Here is a 24,601-nt window from a genome sequence, read left to right as displayed (position 1 = left end):
AATTAAGTGAAGGATAAGGTTTAGATTGTCTGGTGTTGGCATAATAAAATATTCTACCAACGCAATGGTAACGTAACAAAACTATGAAAGATACTGTGGACAGCAACAATGTAAAATACTAGAGATCACAAAAATATTAATAATTTATAAAAAGATAACACAAAATTATCAAGTTAATGTTTTATGACAAACGTATGATTATGATACTTGTTTGTTATTTGTGAAAGTAGTTAAAAACGTGTTTTAAATATTTTTTTATATTTAATATTTTTGTACACCGAATTACTAAAGGAACTACTTATTTCGGCTGCAAACCTTGACGCTTGGTACAGTGGGCCGTTCTCCGGCTCATGCCCAAAAGTAGTTCCGGAATATTAATCCGCGGAGCAACCGCGCGGTGCCCGGATGTTAGCTATTCACAGAGAAAGACGAACGAGATCGAGAGAGGCGGAGAGGCTAGGAGACACCACGGACTAACCGGTAAAGCTATTACGGGTCTCAACCCCACGACAAACGCGGAGTGTTGACTCTCATTTCGAGGAGAGAGAGGGAGCCGTGATCGAAAAAAGGAAGGGGAGGGGACGGCTAACTTTGACAGAGCTGGACTGGCCTCAAGCAGCTGACACGAGCCCGGGTGAGTGAGCGCGAACGAGTGAACGTTACGAGCTTGCGACACGGAGCTTGCGAAGTTGAAGTCGGGGCCCGCGAAAAATGGACGACTTTGCGGTTAGTTGTGTGGCGCTGAAGTTCTTGCAAGGGGGTGGGACTCAGGCCTTCAGTGGTATGCTGTTGCTGCGGTCTGTCGGGGGCAGGTGGGGACACCGAAGGCTCCACTGTCACTGGGAGAACAAGTTTAGTTAGCAAGCCAGCTAGCCGCCGATTTTGTCAGACAGGTAGCTAGAGTGAGCGGCTAATCAGCAGCCTGTTTTACTTTAGCTCGTTTGCTATTTGTTGAATTATGTGACAGGCTTTGACGTGCCAACCTTGAAATATTTGTCACTGAAACTTAGTCAGTAAGTCGAGATGGTAGCCGAACTGCTCGGCTTGGAACTGCCAAACGAGCAACTTTTGGTCCTGTCAACTGACTAGTTGGAGGCCGTATCTATTAATATTTTGCAAACAGACGCGCGGCAGCTGCGTGTCATTGCGAATAAGAACCATGGCCAATTTGTGGTACCTTTAAAATGTCATTAATATGCATGCGAAGTCACTGTGGGCATTGAAGGCTGTGCATGTAAAACATAAAAGTGTATCAACGCTTATTAATATTATGCTATTGTGTATATTATTAAGCTTTTATGATCAAGTAAAGGTGTGCTGGGGTATTTATCCTATCTGTCACATATGCCGAATGAATAAGCAATGATAACCAGAGGAATTAAACCACAGGTGGTAATCTGTTACTGATAATAATAACTTTGTACAGTTATGTGTAGCCACGTGCAGAATTAGATACACGTCAAATCTAGCTTATGATGTTTAACTTTCCTGTGTCTTGTACGTCTAGGACTAGACCTCCTCCTCTTGTTATCAACTACTGGAATGTTAGCAGGTATTTAGGTTATCCCCTTTAGCTACAGCAAGAACAGACCTTAACTGTCACGTTGGGCTCGTTGTTAAATTTGCTGTGTTGCTCCTACTATCACACATACTTATTGCACATAAATTAGCATCATGTTGTCAATAAACAGATGCATTGCATTTTAGTGACAGTTTGGCTGTTCGTGTTTCACATGCAAGAAATTCGGATAACCGGCTAACAGAATTTATGTGTTAACAGTTCCAGTGGGATTTTCCCCTCCTCATTCACTTAGAGTAGAGTAAGAATAGCGAGAGTGTTGAATTGTGCACCAGCATGCTTAAAATATTGCCTGATGGACATATGTGAACTACCCGTGACATATTTTCCCCACCCAGTCAGTGTGGCAATACAATAGTGTGAAAGATTCACTTTAGCACCAGACTTGTTTGTCTTTGGGTTGTCAGCTCACAGAACGCAGAAAATGATTGAACCATCAGTTGCTTGTCAGAACATGCCTGGTGGATCTTATGCTGAAACTGCTGCCTTTTATAGGTTTTACAATAAAAAAAAAACATTTGGTATCATTTAAAAAAAAAAAGTTGTTAACCATTTGCTAAATCCACTCCTTTGCACTTTAGCACAATATCTTGATTAAGTTAATTAAAAGTAACCATAAAGGACATTTAATGGCACATGCACACTTTTTACAATCTTCCTGTTGTTTATTTACATTGGTTTTTAAATACTAATCATGAACTAAATGTACTTACTACGAAGCTATTTTTCTTACTATAGCAATTAATAGGAGTAGCCGGTAACTGGGACACTTTTAAATCGTATCTTAAGAAAGGGATTGCCTCTTAAGTATCTCTTTCTTTTACTCTTACGCTGTATGCTGCTGTTCATTAGTACTTTGCTAAATGGGCTGGAATGGGAGCTGTTAAAGAACACAAGCATGGCATCTGTTGTAGCGTACCGTAACTGTTCCCATGCCAGGATCTGAAGAGGCCTCCGCTGCAGTATTGCACACAGACTCGTCTCTTTCTTGCCTTCAGGCCTCGGTGGGCATCCTGCCGCTAAATCTAAACTCACCTGGAAACTGCTGGCTTTATGCATTCCACCTACTTTTTATCATCGCTAAACGATGCCATGGGCTACACACCAAATGGGCCATTGTTTGGCGTTTTAGATCTTTGATGGCTGCTTTATTAATTTTTTATATGTAAGAGCTATACTGCGTAATGAGCTTTCTTTACCGTTACACTGTTTACTGTGCTTTCCGAAGCATTATAATTTTTTTATCTTTCCCCTCTGCTGAATTGGTTGATGAGATTTTGTCCCACATTGAGAAAGTTAAGCCTTTCTCCAGCTGTCCTGCTCGGTGTCGGCACAAACATCTGTTCTCTTAGGTTTGTGTCGTGTAAAACAGTGTATTATGCTTGCGTTCAACAAGTGGTTTGTTAGCTTTTCTTGATAAGACAGATTTTCGAAGAGAGGTGCAATGACTTTGAATTATCAGCATACCATGTGTAGATCGAGCAGACTGACATGGACAAAGAAGAGACAGCCCCTCACCTTTAGCATACCAATTGCTCATTTGGAATTCAGCGGTGGCCCTTTGCCCAGCCCTGTCTCACTGAGAGGCTTTTAATTTTTCCCCCTTGTTGAAGCGATTATTCAAATGGATGTGTCCGTGAGATGGAGTTATCAGACCCCTGTTGGTAAATGGGGTGCAGGCTAGCTAAATGCATGGCTTACCCAGCTCAGACACCACCCATCAGGTAACTGCTCAAGCGGTGGTATTTATAGTATAATTGCATTGCTCCTCCCTATTTAGTGAAATTTTATATTTAGGCATTTAGTTTTATCCAAAGATATACATTTTTTTAATTTGTATATGTGTTCGCTTGGGATCGAACTCGTGACCATTTGAGCTACAGGAACGCTGTACGCACCTGTCTATATAAGAAATATTGCTTTTGTCGCTCTGCTTACGTCCTTTAGCCCTTGCCTTAGTGGGTTTTATTATTATGTGTTGGTACTTGTTATGCATCGAAATTAGTCAAAACTTATTAGGGCTGCATAACGATTAATTGCGATTAATTGTTTGCAAAATAAAAGTTTTTGTTTACATTATGTATGTGTACTGTGTAAATAATGATGTATATAAATACACACACATGCATGTATAATGTTAAGAAAAAAATATATTTATAGAATAAATATTTATATAATAGGCTATAAATTATATATAAATATAAAAATGTATATACACATGTAAATACCTCTTAAATATCAACATGCATGTCTATTTATTTATACATAGTTATTATACACAGTACACACACATATACAGGGCTCCAGACTGCGACCAAATGGTCGCATTTTACGACCAAAATTTGAGAGTGTGCGACTGATTTCAGGGCTCAAAATTAACTTTTTTATTTGGTAGCACTGGTGCTCCCAACTTTAAAGAGTTAGGAGCACCAGCAAAAATTTAGGCGCATCCATCCAAAAATTAAAAAGCACCACAACTACAATGTAAATAGATTTATTTTATTAAAAAAAAAACACCACCACCGCGCTTTACACATCCTATGGCCAGCATTTAAAATTTGGTCTTCTATTTTATTTATTTATTTTTTTTTTTTTGCTGCATAGACTCCTAAATTAATACCCAAATGCTGTTGAAATAGTATAGCAGCAATAATAATTTAACAATTACAGGTAACATGATTAAGATTACATAGAAATTCTAGCAAACACGTAAAACACTGATTAATTGGGACATTACAAAAGTGACCCTAATATAGAAGGCTAATATATATTGATATTGATAACTGCATTACCAGGATGCTTTTACTACTAAATAGGCAATGTTTTAAAAAATACAACAAAAACATACCATCAGCATTGTCCTGTTCCACATCAACATGGACCACAAGGATGTTTGTCGGATGTCCATTCACCATCGCATGCGCACATACATTATCAAACACACTTTGCAGACGTACAGGTCGGTGTCTCCATTAATAATGAACACATTTGTCACGACACGTCTTGTGTTTTTGGCACTTTCGCCATGTTTAAGCAAGGTACGTCTGGTGCTTATATATTTTGAATATTTTGATTCCGCCACCAACGCCGTTTTACAGGATTTACAGTAAACACAGTAAGTACATCGAGCCATTTTCATAGCGGAGACACTCGAAATCTTTAAGCCACTCTCTCCGAAAGGTTTAATGTCAAGTCTTATCTTCCGGTGTTGGAGTCGCATTTGAATCCGGATCGTCGTCATTAAGTACAGTAGTAATATTGGCTGTAATCGGCTCGTTCTCGTCATGCTCGCGGTTCGTCTTTTCATATTTCCGCGCTTCACGTATGTAGCACGGCAACAAGGAATGACTTGATTGGTTATGTAACGTTGGAGAGAACACTGAACCTGGGACAGCGCCAGCACGCAGCATCACAATCTAAAAGTCGCACCACAACATAATGGGCAGTCGCACAAATGCTCCCAAATATATTTTAAGGTCGCACAGATTACATTTCGGTCGCATATGCGACCAAAATGGTCGCAATTTCGAGCCCTGGATTTTTATATCCAGTCACACATGTGCGACCAGTAAATTTGCTTCCCCCATCCTCCGTATTATTTTATACATTAAATGTGGAAGGGGCACGTCAATGATCAATGAAATTAGCAATGAAATAATGAGACGCGAGCGCACACGCACGCAAACACACACAAACACACACAAACAAACATACCCACACACACTCATGAGACGTGAGCGCACACACTCGCGTCTCATTGAGTGATGCCTGTCTGTGAGGCGGCCAATGTGTGTGAGAAGTGGCTAAAATGTGTGGAGGGGGAGGGGCCTAGAGATAATCGAGCGCGCGTAAACATCTGTGGGAAGGAAACGGAGACAAATATCATCACAACCTGATATGTGCGTGCGTCTGAGCTATGAGCAAGCGAGCTATTGATTCGTAAATCAGAGCGCAGATGAGGCAGAGATGATGTTGAAATTTAACATTGCCTACTTCTTATTCTGAATGTATGGTATTTTGTTTACTATTTTTGGTGTCATGACAGCGATGATGCTGTCAGTTTACCTTGTTGTTGCATCTTTAAAAGTGCAGAATAAAATGTGACACTGAATTTGAAACGGCACATTGTAATTTCTGCATCTATTATTAAAGTATTTATTAGTAATACAGTGGAAATTAGTAGATTTGGTTAGCATGTTGATTTACGGTGTGCGCCCCTAGATTTTCTGGTTGTGCCCCTAAAATTTTCAGTTGGGGGCCACTGTGCTCCTAGTGAAAAAAGTTAGTCTAGAGCCCTGATATATGATAAATCTTTTATTCTACAAACGATTAATCGCGATTAATAGTTATTGTTGTTGTAACGATTAATCGTGTGTCCCATTAAAATGCCTGTCTGAAATCGATTCTGAATCGGTCAGTAGGAAGTCCATATCAATCTAAAATCATTATGAGTCGGAGTCGTTTATAACGTGCATTTAAAAAGCAACACTCGTTAAACAAAATCATTCAAAATATTCTTTATTATCATGAAAATACCTGAAACAATTTGAAGAACAGCGATATAAATATTCCTGTATACATTTCTTGGAATAGCGTTTGTAATGCTACTTCTTCTGTGGCACAAAGGGAGTTTCTGCACGAGAGCACCCACTGGCTTTTGGATGTGCCGGGAATTCACCGTAATTCATTAAAATTAATTCATTGAGAAAACGCGCATTTGCACGGTTAATCGTTATACCCCTATTAATCGTCATGCAGCCCTAAAACATATCATCGTTGCAATGCTTGTGATAAATGAATTAACAGTTATTAGTTAAATGCAGAATCATTAGCATACAAGTAACCAGTGTTAATGTATGCAAGCTGCTTACCATTAATACCAGTACCAACTACTAAGCTATCCTTTTGTCCATTTCTAACTGCTGCAAGCTGATGTTATGCCAAATCCAATATGAAGCTTTGCTGCGTGTTGGTGAGAGTCAGTAAGAAGTAGCTCAGTCTTCATTAGCGAAGCTGTTCATCACTTGAATGCAGATGAGCTGTGGACCCATTCATCTCTGATTCCAATTTGAATCTTGTTTGCAGTCATATTGTGCAAGACCACTTTTCATGTTAAAGAACTCTCTTTATGTGAAAGATCACAGGGGGATAATTGCACTTAAATGAACCTCATTTAGCACTGACCAAAGCAATTACAGTAGTTCCAGGCATTTTGGTTCACCAGACGCTGGCACCGGAGCTTCAAGGCTACGATTGAAACAGATTGATTGAAATAATGCAGTGCAACGGGAGATTCATAGTTATGAATGGCAATGTATTATTTTAGCGATCGCTGAAAATTAGCTACTCAAAAGGTGCTATAAGGTGAATCGAAGCCAACGCAGTTTCTTCAGGCGAAACCCCTGGGGCTTTCGGGAGCTGTTTTATTATTAATGTTATTCAGGAGCCAAATTTCGAGTTTTGCTCAGCTGGGTGCTTTAATCTATTTTTGCTGTAAATTAATGAATTTTTAAAGAGCCCCTCACTAGATATGGGTGGATATGGGAACGCTGCACTGGTTCAGAGTTTTTCAAACTACACCCCCCCCCCCCCTCCACCCTTGGGAGGGGGAGCGCGGATCTACCGAAGCACTACACTTTCATTTCTTATTAATGCTGAAATTCACTGCCAGAGCTCTGCCAGCCTCCCCATGTACAGAGAACTTTGTCAGATGTTGGTCTATACTGTGCTATGCCGGCTGATCCAGCAGCAGTTGGAACTCCAGCTATGTGGTGCAGTGGACAGATTATGTGTCATCTGCCTCAATTACCTGGCTGGAGACCTGTTCAAGCTGTCTACCCTCCAGTTCAGGTTTTTCAAGAGTACAGACTGGACCACAGCTACATGCAGTTCCATGTAGATCGAAGTTCAGACATTGTACTGATTTTTGTTGTTTCAGCATGTCAAATGCAGCCAGTCACTTTTTAACGGTGCCATCTTATTTGACTACATATATTCTCGGTTCAAGACCGGCACATTTGAGAAATGTGCGGGGATCCACCTTTTCTTTCATTTTGACAGCAGAAAAATTTCTTGCCGCATTGCCCATTCTTGACAAAATATGTTGGTCTTTAAGGGTGTGTCACGGTGGAACTGACTAAAACTGTTGTCTAAAACAGTATGACAAAACACAGTATCTCTCATTTTGTACTCTCTAATGGTATTAGAGATGCTCCTCTTCAGCAGAGACTTGGTAGCTGTGAGCAGAGAAAGGATTTTGCTTAGATTACACAGCTTAAGTAATCATAATCAAGCTCGCCTAATACCTTTTAATAACCATTTTAATTACTTTAGCTTACTGCAAACTCAGCTGTAGTTACAAATTCACTTCTAGAGAAGCTCTAATAACTTGCTATAGATGGACAATTATCCATGCTCTCTGCTCCAAGAGCAATTTCTGACCAGTTATCTCCATGTTCTGGGTCATTTCATCCATATTGAGAGGGTAAGCGGGCAAAGCTATAATGCAAACATTTCTCTAATTAGGAAACCTAATTGGTTTAGTGCAGTTTAAAGGTTCAATTCTGCCTTTAAAGTTAGTTCAAGTTGCCCTTAAAATGGTGAAACTGTAGGCTTCTAATTGTCACTAGTTTTTTTATTTATTCTGTATTTAACCTCCTAAGACCTGGTGTGTCCACATACGTGGACATCAAATTTTTTGTTGTATAATACTTAATTCTGTGTAACTGGATCACAACCATGTACACAAACATGGACGATTTCACTGCTTCATGTTCAAAGAAAAATATTTGGTTATTATATTTATTTGTTCTTCCTAACCCCAAAATAGCTGGAAGAAATCTGGAAGAAAGACAAACCACAGCTCGGGTCTTAGGAGGTTAAAGTTGTCTTTAAATGATTTAAATTGCTGTTGTTTTGCTTTATTCAACCTTATTTTGACATTGCATTATGCTAAATTTGAGAATTTAATAACTTTTAATAATTGAATGATTCTGGGTCATTTTCCAGGAGCAGTGAAATTACTTGGGGGAATTTAGAAGTATATGAAGCAGTAAAAATATAGCGGGTGAGCACACCAAAGCTTTTATGCCGGCGGCCGGCGTATGTTTACAATTGTTTCCATTGGAAACATGGCATTTTTCAAAATGAAAGTAGGAGTTTGGTGCCGAGAGTTGAAAAAAATTTAACTTTGGGTGAAAAGCTAAGTTCGTCAATTTCAGTTCTCGCATTGCCGTCTAATAACAGTGGAGGAGAGGTGGGACAAATATCACAACAACCAACCGGCGCATCGCACAACGACTGATAAACAAATCAGAAGTATTACAGCAACCAAAGCGCTCCGCTGAAGAAAACTTGCAGTCATCATCCGCTGGTTGTTTTCAGCCACATTTAAAAGCGTTGGTGTGCACATCCCCTTACTAGGTTATATATGCACTGATTGTGGTTTATTTCTAAATCTTAAAGTATATCAAAATAATAGCACAGGTAGTGTTGTGCATTCCCAGGATTCCTTGAAGAATTCTCAAGTACATTCCCAAATACATCATAAAACTTGTTTGCCAGTTGCAGTTGATTGAATACACTCTCAATGGGAATAGCATGCAACTATTCAGAGCCTCACCAAGACACTGGTACCAAGTTACGCTTGACTAGATGGTGAAAAAATACTGTTATGACTTTAAAGCTTAGCTAGCAGTAAACAACTTAAGTGTCTTTTTTGTTCAAGTGTCATCATCTTAAGTCATGTATTCATCTAGACCAGTGTTTTTCATTGCGTATGCAGCTCGGCAAGCTTTAATTTGTGGCTCGCATGGCAGTAAATAATACAGTAAAATGATCAAGCAGGTATTCGCTTTTTCTGTCTTTTCTGCTTCAGACGCTAACTTTGTTATAAAACCATAACCGTTATATCAAGACGCATGTTGATAAGCGTGTTCATAGGACATCAAAGTATCATGAGATCAGACTGCTTGTTATGCTTTATTGCTCTCGTGGCAAAGTAATGGCACTCACCAATCGTTCTGTGCAGTGCCGCATAAAATGAAGAGAAAGGTGGCCCCCTAGTGGTTTGGGGGGCACTGCATATGCATATTGTAATGCAGGGTTCACACCAGACACGGTACAGGCGGCAAGCCCGATGATTTGCATGTTAAGTCAATGCAAAGACGCGATTAGGCATCATGGGGCGCGGATGGCGCGTTCCGCGTGAATTGAGTGTTGCTGCGGGAAACGCGCGAGTTGAAAAAACTGAACTTCGGCGGATTTCCGTGCCGCGTTAACTAATCAGGACCTTGCTGTAGTAGTGAGGTGATAACAGAAAGCGAGTGGAGTCTCAGCGGCATCTCAGAAGCCCCTCCCACGACCGAATCATCTTGATTCAGTTACAAATTTGACTGGTAAATGATAAATAATGATTCGCCCTCGTATTTATTGCATTGCAAAAGATTGATAAGCAGACATGCTATTTATGACTGGATGTAACTTTTGATTCTTTGCTGTAAAAGCGGCTTTCCTATATTGACTCTGACCTATCAGTGTGGCTCTCATGAAAAAAAATAGTTAAGATCATTGATCTAGACTTTAAACATAAGTAAAGGCCAGGTTTCACAAACAAGGCTTGGCTAGAGCCAGGACTAGGCCTGTGTTAAATGAAGATGTTTAAGCACATTTTATAGACATGCCTTAGAAAAAGATGTTACTGGTATGTATCCTGAGACAAATCAATGGCACTGACATATTTTAAGGTCTATCAGTGAAAGTTATTTTAAGTTGAGACAGCTCAAACATGTATTTTAGTCTAGGACTAGCCTTAAGCCTTCCCTTTTTTTTTTTAAAGTAGTATAAACAAATAATTTAAACTTAAGTATTTAGTTGTACACTTGTTTTTATGGGACCCAGCCTCCCTAAAATAGTATGAGATATAACCATGGTTATTTCTTCAACATTTTCATTATTATTGTATGTAATGCCAATAACCATGGGAATGTGTGCATTTATAATTTACGTCTTGTTCCAAATAGGGGTGGGCAACCGGTAGACATAATTAACCGGTAGAAATTTGTCAACCGGTAGAGAATTTGGACTATCGTTTCTATCGAGGTAACGCGCACACGTCACGCTCATGTGCGCGTGGTCGCGAAAACGTAACGTTTGTACACGTATTTAAGCACTGCAGTTTTAAAACAAGTTATTTTAAGCCATTGAAACACAGACAACAGATCTGTATGCGTGCGTTCTTTTTGTGTGTCAGAAGCGGACAAGTCGCGCAACCGCTGCTCTTTCTGTCTGCAAGGAGAGCGCAAGTCGCGCGACCGCTGCTCATTAAGCTCGTGAGCATTTTTCCGCTTTATTGGCCTTAAATACACATATGCGTCAAAATTCCTGTCTTTGAAGGCATCCTCATAAACACGACCAGTTAGGTCTTAAGAGAAAGTAAACAGCTAAAAGAGAAAACGCATGTGTAACCCTGTATGGGATCCGGACTTTGGTCTTAAAGGGGAAGTTACCTAATTTTGCTCCTGTCCGTCACTCGTGTTAATCAAACAGCATTGAGAGAAAATCTCTCACTGCTCCCGATTAAATCCCTTTTCTACCTTAAATAAAAATATATATAGGCCTATACATACATGCATAATTATTTATGATCATTCTTATATCAATGACTGTATATCTTCAGAGAGCTTGAGTTTTGTTTGTTTTTATCTTCTTTGTTGTTGAAAAATATAACTTTGTATGATAAACTTTAGCGAAAAGTAGTATTTGTAGAAATGTGGAACCGGAGTGCTCTGCATTTACACACTGAATATTGCAAGTCCATGTGGTGCATTCATATTACATATAACTGTACTGCACTAGTTATCCATAAAAATGGATCTCAAATTCTATATAGCATACATGGAACACATTAAGACATAATCTTTGCTCAAACTTTTCACCTGTTTGATTTAAATGCATTTACAGCATTATTAAATGCGTGCTGTGGATCACATCAAAAGTGATTTTGGCACAGGGATGTTTTAATGCATTTAGCACATCAGCGAGTGTGATAATTTACAGTGATTGTGTGCTCGGCTAAGCAGCGCAACCACTTTTCTGCTGTAATGCATTTCACGACGGTTCTTGAACCTATTTACTCCATGTATAAATTCTTCTGCATAGAATCGTTCATACTATTCATTTTAAAGTGAATGATTCTGTCATTGCGGCTCAGAAAGACCTTGAACGTAGCCCAAGATGCGCTGTGTGGAATTGGGGTTAGCAGAGTTTTAATTGGACCTAGCAGACACCTAAAAGTAATTGCTCCCTCCCCTTCTCGAAGCCCCTCTTCTTCTGCTGTATTCAGCTGGCTTCTCTTACTTAACAAACAAGAGTTCTGTGGAGAATGCCTCATGTTACTCAAATGAGTCATATTTCCTTTGGACACAGCGCTGCTCCCTTTGCACAGTTCAAATTAACCCGAAGTGGGGGAAGGGGGGCACTCGTACCGCTTGACTCCGAAGCTTTTGGAGACCCGGTCGGTTTCTTTGGCCCTGTGGTGGTGTGTCAGTGACGGGACATTATTTGCACTGATCAATGGATCTTTAGAATGCCAGATCCCTTGGCGGCTGACACTACTGACATCGGGTTGGGCTGGCTGAGTCATCGTCTCTTAAATAGGCCGGCTGGAATCCTAGCCCTTGTAGTGACCCCGCCAGAGGCTGCAGTTGGACCAGGATAGTCAAAGAGTGCCTGGAGGAGATTGCACCTGGTGTCTAATGCCATTTTGTACTATTTTTTCCCATTTTCTTTTTAGTAACCGATTGTACTAAAAATGCAGGCTAGATGGGGAGTCCAACTGAGAAACTGGGCCAGCATTACAAACTTAGTGTGTGAATACATTTTTAGGTTTTTCAGAATAATTTATTCATATGAATGTTTGCATGAGGATGAGCACTAAGGCTGGGTGATGGGGCCTGTTACGAATATATTAAATGTTTTCATGACATAACATTAAGCAGCATTGCAGGGTTTTTAATTTTCTTTTTATTACTTTTTATAACTAATTGTTCACAAATACAACCTTATTGTAAAGTGTTACCAAAACGTTTTATATACCAAAATCAGGGTTTCCCGCAGAAAATGTGTTAGTTAAGGTTGTAGGGTTGGGCAAGTGGGCGGGGCCAATGGCGTGGCAATCAAAGGGACGGGGAGTATGCGTCATGATGAAAATTAAAATATTTTAAAATAAATAAATTAAATATTTATTTTTAAAAGACTCAAATAAAACTTAATTTTGAAGAAACTATGACAAAAAATGAACCCACACTAGATTATTAATGAATTAAATGTTTTTACCTCTAATGGAAATAGCTGCGTGATGAAGTGAAACTAAAGGGTTAATAAACACAAACTAAAGCAGATGTTGTAGAACGTCTGGTGAACGATGATAGCTAGCGCAAAAATTGTAAAATTTAATTTTTCCACTTTTAATTACATTATCTTAAAGGGGTATAACTGTAGCATGCAAATAATGCACTTAAATAAAGTGAGTAAGATCGCTCAACAATTATATCGAATCAACAGGCACGTGAAACCTTAGCAGGTTCCTCAAACAACAAAATCACCAGCTAACTTACTTTAACATTAGAAGAACTATACACTAATACAATAACAGGCTTAAATAAACCCAAAAAATAAGTCGACTTACAGTTCTCACGGACACGCGTTTTATCAACTGGCTATCCTCCAGACATGACGGACCACGTCTTATCTCATTTTGGCCGTGTGGTGCTCGTGCACGCTCGCGGTGTGAAGCGCGTCTGCGCTATTCTCCGAGATGTTTTATCAACTGGCTAGTTATCCTACAGTGACGGTCCGGACCACGTCTTTCTCATTTCGCCCGTGGGGCGCGCGTCCCCGCATGCGGTGTGATGCACGTTCGCGCTATTCTCCTAGATGCACTGGACGACCTTTTTTTTTTTTTTTGGACGACCCAGTTAAGGCGGTAGGGTTTCAAGCTTAGGCGGGCTGCCTTAACTGAAATGTGCTGCGGGAAACCCTGACCAAAATGTTTTAACGTAATGTATACATATACGAGCTATACACGTTGCTGTGGAAGCGCACTTACGGATCTGCTGTTTTTCCCTCAGCTTTCCTGAATTTGTGAATGTCCTGTAAATATATTTTTAAAGCTGTGCGTACGTGTGCGCGCACAAGGCGGACACTCAAAGAAAGTACAGTATACTGCCCTCCAAAGGCTAAGTGCAGTATCTACGCAAACACTGAAACTGAGAAAAATGGCTTTAAAGTTTTTTACACCAGCCAATCAAACATGTAACTGCAATTTTGGCACACACATTTCTCTGAAATGGGACAAAATTTAACCAGGAGACTTTGTCACAAGACAGAACAGATCTCACAAAGCCCATTTTAACCCTTAACTCAATTTTGACCAAATGCGTAGTTACTGCGCTTTCGCTTTGTAGGGCAGTATACTGTAACTATTTTGTCTGCTTATCGAACTGTCATTATCGTTTTATTGGAAAATTATATCGGTAAAATTATCGTTATCGGATTATTGCCCAGCACTATATATAATATAAATATTTTATTTATATATTTCACATTTTGTAAAATTGATGCATTTAATTTAATAATTATACATTTTCATTGTGTTTCTAGGAACATGCGTTAATTTTTAATTATTTTAAATTAGTATAAATAATTGAAATTAGTCTCATAGGGAAAAATAATTTGCAGAGAAAATTTTCATTTAGTTTTACATGCTCCGTCTACTGTAAGAAACTCAAAAAGTATTTAATGTTTATGGAAGGGCAGTGTGATGATTTGCGAACTGCCTTTAAAGCTGCTAAAACATGACACCCATGCCAAAGAGCTTTAAGTGTTGTTCTTGCCTTCTCTATACCTGCACTATTTGGTTTCTTGCCAGAATTGGTGAGTCACCAGAGACTGAATGACCTACTTTTAATGTCTTCAAGGAGTGCCAGAAAGAGTTTCCCTTTTTATTTGCTGGTAAATGGAATGGGTAAATAAGGAACTCAACCCAATCTACGAGGCATATGTGTATAAGCTGTGTCAATATATGAGAGTATCATTTGAAAGAAATCTTAATGATAAAGGAAACTAAAAATAAACATACTTTATTGTTACTTTTGTCTGAGTCTGCACCATCAAATTGCAAGTTATTAAACACTGATATTTTTGTGGATGTTGATTTTCTAAACATGATTTTCAAAAGTCATCACACCATTTGGAAAACATGAGCACGAGCAGCAGTTCAACTCCTCAACAAAGTGTACGGCCATATGATTTACGCGATACGGACAGAATCGCGAAATGCATACAAATGGAATTAACTGCACAACGCGGAATATCATGAAGTTGGCAGGTTTTGGATTCAGTCATTTTAAAAACGCATTATAACTCATTAACCGGCAAATGAAAGGACAGAAATGCGCGAAAACATTTCCCTTTTGTGTAATGTTGGACTTAAAGAAAGGTGTATATACGTCCGTTTCTCGTCATGCATCGCAAACAATGACAAACGCCTCATCAGACTATAAGCAGGTTTCATTAAAGCCCGGAACACAGCAGACGAAACAGGTACATTATAGTTTCTTGCACGCGCACATCTGCACCGCTTTGAATATTTACAGGCACGAGAAGCGCGCACACAGAGAGCAGTCAGCACACGCGTGATCACTAAACTTAAGTTTTCTTTCTTGTCTAAGTGAACATAAACAGCTGGATGTTTATCAGTAGGCTATATTGAAGCAGAGCAGTTTAGCTGTCTTGTGTCTTAAAGTGACAGTAACCTGGTGCTTTCTGTGTCAGAAATGTTTATTACACACCAAAAATTAAAATCACTCCTTACTCTTAACTGAACAAGCTTCTGCAGCTCCACATTTAAAATCCTAGAGTGAGGACTGTGCAGTGTTTTATTTGTATTTTTTGCTAATGTTAAATCATAGATTCTAATAACTTATATATTTACATTTATTACAGATGCCTGAAAAGTAAAACAAGATGAGTATAGTCTTATGATTAAAAGAAAAACTAAACATTTGCTTGTCAGATGCATTGTTGTAGTGACAGCCAAAATACATTGGCCTATATGTTATTTTAAATAAAACTTAAAAAAAAAACATTTAAATTGTTTTTTTTTTAATGTTCTTAGATTAAAAAAAAAGTTTGTCTGCAGAATAGACCCTTTGCAAACACGTGACCTAGACCACGTGACGACGCCATGCTGGACGGCAAAATCACTGACGCACTAGGTTGATTAGTAATAGACGAGCGGGATTTTTGATTAGTTTTAAACAGTTTAAATATATATTACACTAAAATACATGGCTTCTTATATTAAGGAAGTTGTTGTGCCGTTATCGGTCGAGGTAGGGCATTTGGTAGGTCCTCACAAAAGCGCTATTTAGAGAAGTTAGAGATAGCGGGACTGGATACCGACCCTTACCTTCTTCCTCCTTCAATTTTCACGGACCTCATTAAACGCCGAGTCTGCCCGACTTCAGCCCGCATGATTTGTACCACTATGTGGTAAACGGGATATCCCATACACTGGTGCTGATCTTAAGGCTTTTAAAAGTCTGCAGAGCTGCCAACTTCTGAGTTAGTGTTCAGCTTGGAGTGAGATTTTTTTGGGGGGGTGGGGGTTTGTGGTAATAATTTTTAAGTCCTAACCATTTGCCAATTGATAATAGTGTGGATTTTAGCTATTTCTGTGTTAAATAGTTGGGAAAGACTGCGTTAAAATGGTTCACAATACAAATCGAATCATATTTTAGAAATTAAATTGAAATAAAAGCTTTTACTGAGTTTAAATGCCTGAGATTAGAGTCTTTACTATTATTTTATACACTTCTATTATGCTTTCCTTCTGATAAAAGTGCCAAAAAAGTTCAGTTAAAATCTAATGAATAGGCTACTGGTCTCTGTAAAATGTATAACTGCAGATAACAGCAGCTTTGATTCAGTTTATCCACTGAGAAAGAGAAGCGTAAAGTGATGATTTGTGATTGGTGATAGAGGGACTGTCACAATCAAATAAACCAAATGAGTAGTTTAATATTAAACTAAAGCAACAGATAATGAGTATGTCAAGACCATATAATTATATTTCGTATATATTATTGTTTATAGATGTCAAATATCAATTGACTTTTTTCTCTTTTATTAAAACCTGTCACCGCAAACATCACGCAGGCTTGTACTGCTTGCAAACATGCACACGCGAGTGATGGTTGATTAAAATTGCTGTTTTCTGAGGGTATCTGACTGCGTGCGTGGAATCCGGGCAGGTCTCTGCTTTTCATCCAGACCTTGACGCTTTGTGTGTTCGACTGGTGCGGAGCTGACTGATCGGCGTATGACATCAGAGTAACGCGAGAGCAAAGGTAAAGGCGGACCCTTTTGTAACATTTCGACTTGCTCTCGCGGTACTCTGATGTCCTCGCTGCCGAACTTCATGCGCAGCGCCACATAAAGTGAAATGCTCTTTGACTCTTTGCAGCAAAGTACCAGCAACATGAGAAGGTGGCACGCAAAAGACAGTGAAGGTACGCTAAAATATAAAAGTGTCAGTACTGCGAGCACTGGTTTAGCTACTTACATCGTGAAAATGGATGTGTGGCGTGAAAATGGGGTCAATTGCGTGGGTCTCACGGTGAATGCGTAAGAGTTGGCAGCTATGAAATGTATGGTGTCACTGCAGCATTAAACAATAACATTCATGTAAAAATAATGTATTTATGCCACTTTTCTGTAATGGTAGGTGCATCATAGCAACACGAAATAACCATTTAATGACCCTAACGAACACAAACACGTACTTGTTCGGCTTGCCGTCCGTCTACAACATAGCACTTCCGCCGTCCATCATGGCGTCCATAATTCGCGCGAGTAGAGCGTGGCGTCACGTGCAAAGGGTCTATAGCAAAGTCCTGCAGACAACTTGGTACAATGTTTAAGAGGTTTTAAATAAACAGTAGCACAGCATCTTTCTTTGGTGCTATTAAAACCACCACAACAAACCTGGATGTACCTCTTTTATTATATACTAATGAATCGCACTTTAAATCGCGAATCGCAATTTTGATCAGAAAAATCGCAATTAGATTTTTTCTCCGAATCGTGCAGCCCTATTCAAAAGCATAGTTCGGCTACTTGGCTTTTGATTTTCTCTCAGAAAGAAGATTATGTTATATTAGGGGATTTCCTAAGACCATCTTTATCTTTTTAACTCGATCATGGAGCTTGCATTGCACTTCAGGTATGAAATTAGTAACATGACAGTAAATCACTTCAGCAAATTCTTCAGCTTAAAATAACAGCCCCAAGATTGAAGATTGTATTTTGACTGACTAATTGCTGTTTGTTAAGATTTGTGGATTTTGTTCTGAATCTGATATAAATTTGAATTGAATGTGGTTTCCTGTCTGCTTTTTCCCCATTTACAAGCCTCTGTGTCTTTGATATGTCATTTTGCTGTGAACCCTGCAGCTTCATCTGACATGAGCGGTCGTGCACAGTCCAATCTGCCAGCAACCCCTGGTATGCCCGCTCCAGGGGTCGTGTTTATTCATTTATTCTGATGTTTTTAAATACGGTTTGATTCCTCCACATCTCTGTCTTAATTTACTGTCCCATTAACATGCAAAAGTGGACGTTGCTTTAGAAACCAATATGCAGTAGGGGGTAGCAGACAGTTTTCATAATGTGACCACACATACCCAGTAAAAGATGTGTAGTTCCAATGGCTGCCCTTTCAAAGAGTTTTTTAATAGCTGGATATTTTGCACATTATATGTGAATCCTGCCTGTGATTTACTGTTTTTTTTTACAATAAAATCCTCATACGTAATGTAAAGAACATTCTATGAAAATATAACTATAATATTTTCAAAATTCATAAGGTCATGTTAAAGATTGAAATAAAATTTTGATGCTCCTAATCTCTTACTTAGGTGATGAGACTTTAGCCTTGATTTTTACAAACAGGGTCACATATGCTTACTGCTGGTCATTTAGTTACTGGGTCTCTTGAATGTAATAATTACGATTAACTGCATTGATGCATAAAACAAATAATTATTTAAAATAGTGCTCTATGAGGGGAGTATGTGCGCACAGGAGACTGTAAATAAAGTGCATTTCATCTTTTTTAACTTGGGCTGCTGTTGAAAGTTCTTTAGGATGTAAATCGCTCAATCTACATGGTAAAGATGCCACATTGCATCTCTAAACGATATGCGTCTCTCGCACCATATCAAAGACGCAGAGAGAAGCTGGAGCAGAGTTTTAATGCGAGGCTTTAACAAAAAAGACGAGAGAAAGATGCAACAGTAAAAGTGTGAGGGAGACAGACTTACCTGTGCAGTAATATTAAAAATTGAGGATGCTACACACTGTGAGTATTAGGCATGGGCCGATTTTGGAGGAATGATAATCTTAAGCAAAAATACCATGATTTAACTGTGTTGCAGTATTGCCATTGCAAGACTAAAATGTGTTATTTTCAAATGTCTGCGTATATACAAACAACTTCTCAACCGGACACAAAAATTTTATTTTTCATAGGGCTGGGTAAAAATATCGATTTATCAATGCATTGCAAAAAAATTTTCTCAATTCAATATCGATTCATCAAATCCTATGAATCGATTCAACCCCCCCGGCCAGTGGCGGCGCTGTGGGCAACACTTTAGTGAGAGCGTTCAGCATTGTACAAGACGCGCTTTATCAAAACAGAAAGTTCAAAGATGGTAAACAGCAGCACTTCTTTCAAGCCTGCACCATCAACGTGATCAAACATTAGTAATACTACACACATTATTTAAAAATATGCTCGGGTACTTAATTGCTTGTGTATTTACTTATTATAGAATCGTTATCGAAGCAAGCAAGCCAATATTGAATTGAATCGAATTGAACCGAAGCCTCAAGAATCGAAATCGAATCGAATTGTGAAATTCCTAACAATACCCAGCCCTTATTTTTTATATGCCATGTAAAAAATAAAGCCTTTTAAATTATAATATTTAATTTTTTTTTTAATATATATTAAATGTAAACATCAAATCAATTACATGACTTAACGATTTAATTAATTTTGTGTAAACACAGCTCGTAACTTGGAAATGGTATGACAGAAAATCATAGTGGTTTTGAAAGTTGACTCTGTATTAAAACCAGTAATTGGCACATGTCTATTTATGATGCACTGAGATATTGAATTGAACTGTTGACATAATAGTCATAACGTGAGACCAGTGACGATTACCTATTAGGGGTCTCTTGCTCTTAAAAGTTTTTGATGCTCTTTTGAAAATCTTGCTTAGACAGGTTGGCTACTTGTTGCAAGCATGGCATGATTTGAATCTCCAGAAACATTTGGCGAATGCAGTTTACTTGGAAATTTGTGGTTAATTTTGACAGTAATTATCCGTGTGTGTGACTAGTGTTGTCACAGTACCAAATTTTTAGTAGTAGGTACCGATACCAGTAAAAATTCACAGTTCTCGGTACCAAAGCAAAACACATTTCTTAATAAACTTTGGGAAGACAACTGATTGAACATAGATAAATATATATAACATTAGATGACTGGCACCAATTAACTGGTTTTAAATAACAAAATTGAGCAATTAAATTACATTTACAAAAATCGATATTGAAGTACCTGCATATTAAAGATAAAACAACAAACATTGCTAGCAGTACATTTATTATTTTACATTAATTTTGTACAGGTCATCTGCTGTGTAAAATGTCGTTTTCTCATTTATTTTACATTTGAAAAAGTTTTAAAACCATGAAATGGTTAATAAGGATGCCAGACTGCATCAGCATTAGCCCCGCTGGTACTGTAGGGGTGCGTGGGGCAAAAACTAACACTGGGTTAGTTGTAACACGGACCGTTTACATTGTTGCACAGGGTTGAGCGTTTTGCTTTTTACGTATTGTTTTCACGCTGCCAAAAAACGATCTGGAAACTTGGAAATGTATAATGTTTTTCCATAGAGTTATTGATGAAAGAGTTTTTTGGTGGCATTTAAGTAAATTTTTTCATCATGCGTTTTTTTTCCGGTTTCTGAATTGGGTGTGTAAGATAGCAAAACCAATGTTATGTCGTCTTAATCAGTGTCTTGTTGACTAAAACATTTCATCATTTTGAAATATGTCTGCAGCTCTTAGCAACTTTTTTGGTGGATTTGAAAATATTTTCACCCAGCGGGGTTAGTTGTAACGCCGTGTTACAACTAACCCCTTAGAAATAACAATATGAAAACAGCTAACATTAGCGTAATTTTTGTCCATATTCTTAATATTGATTGAATAAGGCCATGTCAAAGATTAAAATCATAATGAAATTAATGGCTAAAATCAGACTTTGATTTTCAATAACTCAGAATTTGATTTTGAGACTTTAGTATGTTTTTTTACAGACTGTGTCACATATAATAATGTAATTTTTTCCTCATAATTGTGCTGCTTTTTCCTTGCATATTTAGACATTTCTATCCATTTATAATTAAACTATGGTTAGATAATGGATGAATAGTGTAGGTCAAATAATCAAACTCAAATATTTTTTAATGATTGAGCCTAAACCAAAAAGTGTTAGGTTGTGCCCCACTCTCCCCTACTAATCATTAAGTTCACAAACGGGGGGTTATTTCAGTACGACATTACAATGAAAATATGCTATAACAGTTATAATTCAAATGTAAGCAAAACTGAAACTCACCTGCTTGAACTCCAATGAATCCAGATGTCGGCCTTTAATGAGTTTCCTTGTTTCATCACAACACTTTGGTCGGTCTCTCAATGATCTGCCTTAAATCTGAAGTATTTCTGTACGCGATCTGCACATCTTCAATGATTTTGTGGAGTTCAGTGACCCTGCTTTTTGTTACGTCTATGAAACATTTCAACCTATCAAACCGGTTCTGCTATAAAAAAACCTGGTACAGATTACTTTTTATTTTTTAGAACCGAAGTGGTACTGAAGACCTGTTGACAACACTGTGTGACACAATATGAACAATTTGCTACACCTACTTGTTTTCCTTTGATACTACTTGTTGCCTCAATATCTCACTTATGAAATCGAATTAAATAACTTTTAAGTGCTGGAATCTTAAAGACGTCAATACTAATATATATGGCTACTGGTGGCTGATAATGGCAGGTCAGCAGTTTGCGCTAGAAATCCTCTGTTCTGAATGAGTCATGCTGCCTGCCACATGACGTGTAACTTCTGCCAAGTGAGTCATCTGAAACGAGCCATTTGAAAAGATTGGAAGAGAGACACAGGAATTTATCCTTCTGTGGGTTAGAGATGGACACAAGATTTCATCTTGCTAGTAATTTGGGCAGAACGGTGTTATGGCCTCACTTACAGACTGATTTAAAATACGTGCTGATGCGGTATAAGAGTTTAGAAAATTGAAGAATTGATTATGTGCTTCAGTGGCCCGAATCTTCTCTTTTGGGGCCTGGCTGGTCATCTTGAAATAATTCATTCACTTTGTTTATTGACCACCCTTTCCATTTATTTAAAAATGTATTTCCAGCAGATGGACCTTTTAATAATTAAAAGTTATCTGTGAAGGTGAGGTAACACTAATCGTCCTGACCTCCCTAATGGCTTCCTCATTTGCATTTCATTTTGCACTGTATAGTAGTCACATGGTAATTGAGGTTGGGGTCTCATTAAGATTTCTCCCTGTTGCCATGCATTTATGGTGGAGCTTCACATAGTAAAACTCTTTGAAACTTAAGGCTAGAAGAACAGACCTCTCTTTTTATTCACATTGGTTCAACTTCAATTCAGCCTACCCACTATGATGTCTTGGTAGCACTATCAGCACTCATCCATGTATACAAATTGGTTGTTTCATTGTTTACGCAATTGCATGTCTTCAATCCATGTTCACATAGAGCAAATAAGTTGTTATTAGAGCAGGAGGTTTAAAAGGTTGGACCTTGAATAGTAGTCTGTTTTTTAAAAGAAGTATTCGTCTGCACAGTTCAGATATATAGCACTGTTTTAATGCTGGAGAGTTTGTCTTTTTAAATAAAGTTGGAGATTAGAATAGAATCATATCGGTAGAGAAAATGCATTCAAAATTATTGTATCAGCCTCAAATTTCACAATACAAATTCAGTAAAGGAAAAACCTGGATATAATGTGATTGTGAAATTGATCTGTCATTGACATTTGTCCTACTGCATTCCTGCTCATTGTTTGGCTATAAAAAAAAAAACGTTTTGAAAGAAGGCATCGTAACACAAATTTATATGATCCTGATGCCAAGAATAGTCACTTAATAGCGAATTTATAGCTTTGAGTAAGCACTCCATCCTGTATGTGACCCTGCCTGTAAAAAACCCCAGCTGAAGTGAATTTTTGTGTTTTCTACATAAAATCCTCCTACATAATGTAAAAACATTTTGTGAAAAATACCCTTGTTATTTTTATATTGACTTAGTAAGGTCATCATCAGTGAATGAAATCAAACTTTGATGCTCCTAATCTAATTTTTACATTATTAGTTAAAGACAATTGTCACGATTAAAGCAACACTAAAGAACTCTGGCTCTTTGCTCCCCCTAGAGGTTAGTAGCGTAATTGTTCATTACCACTGTCGTAAATACTGCAGCATAGCTGGCTCTGATTGGATTGTAGGTCTGCCGTAAAGCAAGTTTTTGTAGTTTTCACTCGAACTACAGGACCGCGACCCGACGGTTGGAAACTTCTTTAGTGCGGTTTTGGCAGATAGAGGGCTGCAAAGCGAATGTGAAAGTGCCATTCACCCTGTTTTGTGTGGATGAACCACTGAAACTTTTTTGGAAACGTTATTTTAAGGTAAAAAAAACTCTTTGGTGTTGCTTTAATGTGTAAAGACCAAGCACAAAGCAGACGGTGTAGAATCAAGCAATGTGTTTGCTTGTTATGGGCGGAGTCAGAGTATACGGAGTGGATATTTGCAAGCACGGTCTTTGTTATGATAGAATTAAGTTGGCATAATTTACAGTCATTCATCTTGAACGAACATAATGGCAGAGCAACAAGAAGAAAGTGCATAAATACGTACGTTAGTTCCCCGAAAAGGGTCATATACTCCATTGTTTGGAAATTTCGGATTTGAGGAAAGTGATGATGATTAGGTAAGTTACGAGTCTTGTGCAAACTGTGCTTTTGTTTCGTCCAAACGTGAAATATCAAGATTTTTAAAAGCTGAAGACACAAGCCGCAACCATAAAAAACCCGATCATCCATGACATACATATATTAGAGCCCTGCATTTCAGCCTTTTTACGCCCCTCTGGTCGGGTTTCGGGCCAATTTTAACATCACAGATGATACGCAGGCCAGGCCTCTGGCTTCTTCGTCTTTTTATATTTTTCAATTTAATTAAAAGAAACGCTGAGTGATGATTGTAAAAGAAAGACGTTGAGTCAGCTACACACACACACACATACATTCACAATGCACCTGTTACAAAGGTGTTTAGCGTCTCTGCCCGCTGCACAGAGGGAAAATATACTGCGCATAATCTATGCACACAGCATCTAAGACAAAATCTATAAAAGCGAATGTGTAAGGTAAGGCAACATGCATGTTTATTTTGTTTCGTGTTTACTTCGTTTTGTTTTGAATGTATAGCCCTTTTCATTATATTTCTGCACTCCGTCGCGACTGCGAGCAGTAGAGCAGCCTGCCTCCCATTTTTAAAAATAGTATTGATAATAAACATTTAAACAAACATTGTTATATGCTGAAAATATATATTTTATATAAATGTTTTTTAGGCAAGTGAAGTGTTGATTTGAGAGGCTCAATTGATCAAACATGTCGTTAACGTGCAGTCGGCCGCTAACCTCTGGTTCATCATCAAAAACCTTAATTTAAAGGCGGAGTCCATGATGTTTGAAAGCCAATGTTGATATTTGAAATCACCTAAACAAACACGCCCTACCACAATAGAATCTGGACCTTCC

General features: G+C 38.3%; 1 protein-coding gene across 2 annotated transcripts in view; it reads left to right on the top strand.

Annotated features, from left to right (window-relative positions):
* The first annotated feature begins 316 nt into the window (after positions 1-316).
* The window catches only part of foxj3 (forkhead box J3), a 119,539-nt gene continuing 95,254 nt past the window's right edge, over positions 317-24,601 (top strand). Inside the window, exon 1 of one of the 2 annotated variants that reach the window (XM_055183295.2) lies at positions 317-634. The gene's annotated coding sequence lies outside the window, so the exon portion shown is untranslated. The remainder of the gene's footprint in view (positions 635-24,601) is intronic. The other variant, XM_055183296.2, reaches the window with a different exon arrangement.

Source organism: Misgurnus anguillicaudatus, chromosome 14 (assembly GCF_027580225.2).
Source record: "Misgurnus anguillicaudatus chromosome 14, ASM2758022v2, whole genome shotgun sequence".
Taxonomy (NCBI): Eukaryota; Metazoa; Chordata; class Actinopteri; order Cypriniformes; family Cobitidae; genus Misgurnus; species Misgurnus anguillicaudatus.
This window is presented reverse-complemented; position numbering and strand designations above follow the sequence as displayed.